Source organism: Salarias fasciatus, chromosome 1, assembly GCF_902148845.1.
Source record: "Salarias fasciatus chromosome 1, fSalaFa1.1, whole genome shotgun sequence".
NCBI classification, from domain to species: domain Eukaryota; kingdom Metazoa; phylum Chordata; class Actinopteri; order Blenniiformes; family Blenniidae; genus Salarias; species Salarias fasciatus.
The window spans coordinates 18,168,018-18,173,601 of NC_043745.1; positions in this window are offsets into that span (position 1 = coordinate 18,168,018).

Consider the following 5,584-nt stretch of genomic DNA (forward strand, 5'->3'; position numbering starts at 1 on the left):
CTCTGCACTTTCAGAGACGTTATGTCAACGGCACAACAACAGCAGTCTGTTGTCTGAACACTCTGGAGAACAACCACAGACACAGAGGCGCTCTGTCTTTATATACTTGATGCAATACCTCATGGGTTAATTCCACCTTAGTGTCTTATCCTATTGGCAGCTGATCCACTCCAGTCAGTGTCCAAGTGTTGGTCAAAGTATCACAAAAAGGTTTAGTAGACTTACCAGATTAAAACTGTAAATTGATGCTAATTTTAGATGTCAAATGCTTTTTTTCTAGCTACTAATGCTCTACTGCATCAATCAGTTTGCATCTTCCAGTGTCTAAATATGTCCGAAAAATACCTCTTTGTTTTTTTATTTCGCATCTTTCATTAGGTTATACTTTGACTGTTTCCTTTTAACTTCTTCTAACTCAGAGAACAACTAACAAAACAATGTCCTTCCCCCCAAAAATAAAAAATATCACACAGCTTTAAGGTGTGTTTTTTTTTATATGAACCACTTGTCTCCACAGATTATGAATTCCTCTGTTCTCTTTTCACCGCCTTCCTACCAACCTGTCCGGGCTTGTCGACTGTCATGTCTGAAAGTGAAAACACAGTCTGCTTTGGCTGCAGAGAAAGATAATCTACAGAACGAAAAATTTCACCATAAATAAAATACATTTTACCACTGGTTTTCAAATTGTAGGAGGATGACGCCCCATCATGAGGATCACACTGTTGATCTCTGATCATCTCTTCTCTCCTTTCTCACGTTTGACTACTCTGTCATGAACCATTGCCTGTAGTCTCTCTCTCTCTCTCTCTCTCTCTCTCTCTCTCTCTCTCTCCCCCTCTACCTTTTACCTTTAAAAGGGAATTTTTCCTTTCCACAGTTGCTTTTGCTTGCTCATGTGGATCTACTGGGTTTTCTCTGTAAATACACAAATGACTGTGTTGTATTTAGCTCTACATAAATAACTCTGGTTTGATTTCAATTGAACTGTATTGAATTAATTTGTTCTTGATTTGTGGGATGAAAAACGAGCAATGTGGTCATATTCTAGGGGACTGCAGTCTGGCATCGGGACCTCCAACTTTCACACGGCACATTCCAAGTCAAAAAGATTTGGAGGTTATCTGAGGCCATTCGAAGCTGAACACTTTGCTCCATCATAATGCTGTGTGGGATTAGAATTATAGTATTTTATTGTAGTATTTTACAGATAATGTAATATTACAGTCAGAATATTACCATCAGTTTGTCCTCGACAGCACATAAAATGACTGATCACAGCTGGAATAGTACTCAACATTATTCTGAATGCTGGAACGCAGTTTTTAATGTTCTGCAGGTCAGGTTTACCTACACTTCTGTGCTTTGTCGATTCCTTCTTCACTCCATCATCCATCTCAAGGATGTCTTTGTTTCACGTTTCTTCTTTTTCCACTTGAACAAGAACTTTGGGTTTCCTCTTGATGAAGATTTCCAGTTATTCAGACAAGCTGTCCTCGCAAAGATGTTTCAGTGCATCGCGGCGTCTCTCTCTTCCCCGTGTAATACACACTTGGTTTAAAATGTCTGAAGTGTTTTATGTGAAGTGTTCACACACACACACACACAAAAAAAACCTTAATATTCCTGCAAGCGAGTGCATTTTGGTCCGACAAGAATAAGTCCACAGTTCATAGATCTCAACACCGGCCTTCTGCTGATTTTGTGTGTGTGTGTGTGTCCCATTGTCTCCTTTGAAAACAACAATAGGAGCTTTGACACACACACACACACACACACACACACACACACACACACACACACACACACACACACACACACACACACACACTCAGTGTAGCACTAATGCAAAGTGGACACACACAGACTCACACTCAAACATCTTCCTAAAAGAGATGTGAGAGTTATTGAACACGCAAATAAGAAGACAGGAATAAAAGACAGAGGTGAAATGTGGCAGACAGGGACAGTTAAGGAAAAACTTCCTGCTGGTGTGTCACACACTGCTGTCAGTCTGGCTATTCAGAAACCCAGCTGTGTTTGTGTGTCAGGGAATGTGTGGCTGAACCGTGAAGATACTAGGTCAGGACTAGGACAGTGCGGGATTACGCTCTCTCTCTCTCTCTCTCTCTCTCTCTCTCTCTCTCTCTCTCTCTCTCTCTCTCTCTCTCTCTCTCTCTCTCTCTCTCTCTCTCCCTCTCTATGTGTGTGTGTGTGTGACGTAGTGCTCAACTGGTAGCATCCTAACATGTTAATCCCTGACAGATTAGCAACTGTTTCACTCGAGCTAGCACGCACCTTTCTTTACATTGCTCTCCTTTCTTTAGTCCCTTCTACTTTATTTGGCTCTTTCACTTGTTGTGCTTCACTTTAGTTTTGATGAGCAGTGCTTTCTTTATTTTGTCCACGTTACTCTTCAGCTGCTTCTCCTCCTCTCCATCTCTTGCTGTAGGTCATGAATAGATTAGTGTTCCATTGATCATTGCACTGCTCATTAGAAACACATTAATATGTGTGTGTGTATATATATATATATATATATATATATATATATATATATATATATATATATATTTAAAAAGTAATATAAGTAGCTACATTTATGAGTCTGAAATATATGAAATTAAGAAATAACTTTTCCTTGTCTTGTCTTTTGTGTAAGAAGATGCTGGAAGGTGTTTATGTTTTTTGGTCTCGGTGGTTTTCGCTTCTTTCTGTCTTGGTGAGACAGAAAACAAATCAGTTCATGTAGTTTTATTTGGTGACCCTGATGTTTATACTTTGGTCGTTAGTTGCTGATTTGAAAATATCTTTTTTTTTTTTTTTTTTTTTTTTTTAATCTTTCAGGTTTCACTCCATTTTTTTGTTTTGGATTTTCTTCTCAGTATGAGTCAGAAACCTGTTAATTTATGTTCCATTCGGCAGCCTGCAGGGTTCCATAGCAGCTCAAAATATTAATCAGAGCATTTAGTGGATTATTCCAAGTTTTGACCTTTGGCCTTCAGACAGATAGACAGCTGGGCAATCCTCCAAATAGACAGATAATGAAGGTGGACAAGATGACTGAAATGGCATTCAGAGGCAGAGCGGCACTCACCAGCACAGTGAGTCGCTCCACAGACCAAACAGAGTGCTGCTTGTATTTACTGTTGGGAAATGTGCTGAGCGGCGTTCCAAGCCTCTTCCTGACCTCCATCAATACTGATGAACAGCTGACTCACCCACACACACTTGAGACAGAGTTGTGTTTAAGCACATTCCATTTTCCACAAACTTCAGCCTTAAAGGGATAGTTCGGGATTTTTGATATGAATCTGTGTGGCATCCCCGTCAGCAGTGTTGTTCATTCACACCGACTTACCCCTGACAGCGTCCAGTGAGCGGAGGTCCTGTCCGGTTTAGGTCCAGACGAAAGTAGTCCGGCAAGTTTGCTGGGGTTCCAAAAATAAAGCGTTTTTCTTCTCAAACCAATATGTGTTCGAAAGAGTGATATATTTGCATCACAAACCATTGACGACAAAAAAGTCAGACCTCGTAAACGCTTGGCACTATTTTCTCTCCCTTCATATCACTCCACGCCGCCTCCAGCTGGCAGCCGTGCTGGTTTCACTTGTTTACCGCTAGTAAAGAGCTAGCTAGCTCTAGCTCTAGCTGTTAGCATCTCGCAGAGTGATATGAAGGGAGAGAAAATAGTGCCAAGCATTTACGAGGTCTGACTTTTTGCTGTTCCACAAGATATAAGGTTCTGGTTTTTTTTGTTTGTTTTTTTTGCGAATACGGTGATTACAATGTAACCTGAAGCATATCTACCCAGAGATACAGTAGGTGGTAGTATGTTGGTCGCCACCCGCCATTGCCCAGAAGAAGAAGAAGGTCTGACTTTTTTGTCGTCAATGGTTTGTGATGCAAATATATTACTCTTTCGCACACATATTGGTTTGAGAAGAAAAACGCTTTATTTTCGGAACCCCAGCAAACTTGCCGGGCTACTTTCCTCTGGACCGAAACCAGACAGGATCTCCGCTCACTGGACGCTGTCAGGGGTAAATCCGTGTGAATGAACAACACTGCTGACGGGGATGCCATCATGTCAAAAATCCCAAACTATCCCTTTAATGACCAGTCTATGCTTACATAAGCATACTTACAGCGACTTTTTGTCATTTGATATATTCTGCAGTCATTCCTGAATGACCAAGGTCACATAAATCTGATAAAACCTCGTGGTGAAATACAAGGCAACTGGAAAAACTAGCACATGTGAAGAGGCCTACCTTGAAGTTCCTATTACCGGAGAGGCCACATTCTGCCCAGTTTGACTGGAAGTGGGCTGCATCAGTAAATGGCACATAACCTGTACTGTATACACTGGCAGGCAGCTCCAAAATTTCCCCATATTTGCATGTAGGAAAATGTGAATAATTGAAGATGCACTGCTTGATACAAACACAGTGTTGCATGTCCTTTTCAAATCTGATTTTCTCAGGCACATTCTGTCTTTTTAATGAAACAAGGCTGACCCCAGAGGAAGGATTTGAAACTGTTGTTGCTTTAATTGAATACTAGCTGTTACCACAGCCTTTGCTTCTTCACACTCAAGTGGACTGACTTTGGCTCATGGGTCACGTGTCTGACAACCCCATTTCATGAATTAAAAAAAGGGAAAGTGTCCTTTCCTCCACAGAATCACATCAGCACAATAAATTGAGTCATGATGAAACTCAAATTGTAATCTGGTTTAAAGCAGGCCTTTCTGTGTGGAGTTCGAATGTTCTCCCTGTGTGTTGGTTTCCTCCCACAGTCCAAAAACACGCATTGAGGTTAGTTGGTGACCCTGAATTGCCCCTAGGTGTGAGTGTGTATGGTGTTCTGTCTCTCTGTGTGTGTTTTCCCTGGGATGGACTGTCCAGGGTGTGTCCTGCCATCATTCATACTGAGCTGTGATTGGCTCCAGCACCCCATGACCCTGCACAGGACTAAGCAGGACTGAAGAGGAATCTATGCATGGTTGCATTCAGTATTATTTGTTGTCTCCCTCAACCTATTTCTTGCATACAGTTTCAATTTACCTCAAAATTAATAACTGTAAATAGCTGATAATCGTACAATACCTGAATAAATTATGTAGCTGTTGCCGCTGGTATGTTTTATCCTCTTGCTCGAGCAGTCTTGTACTTCCAGTCCCTTCATCTGACTGTTGTGTATTCCTTATTCTTGTTCACTTAATTTTGTTAGAATTTCATTTGAATGCTTTCAAGAATTTGTAAAAAAAAAAAAAAATTAAATTAAATACAAAAATCCCATTAAGCACAGCTAGTGATCCTCTAAAGCTACTACAGAAATTCACAAATTCGGCTGTCATTATTTAGACATTTAATTTGATGTGGAAAAATTCATTACAGCAGAGAAACAATTACAGTTCACTTTTTGAGAACATGCACATAAATCTAAAATCTTCCAGATCCTCAGGGGACGAGTTCAGTTGCGACAATAAGAACACGGATGGACCAGAAGCAGTGAAACGTTACTTTTATCGAAACTTCCTTTAAATACTGTTGTAGTAATAACATGAATCCGCTGGTGT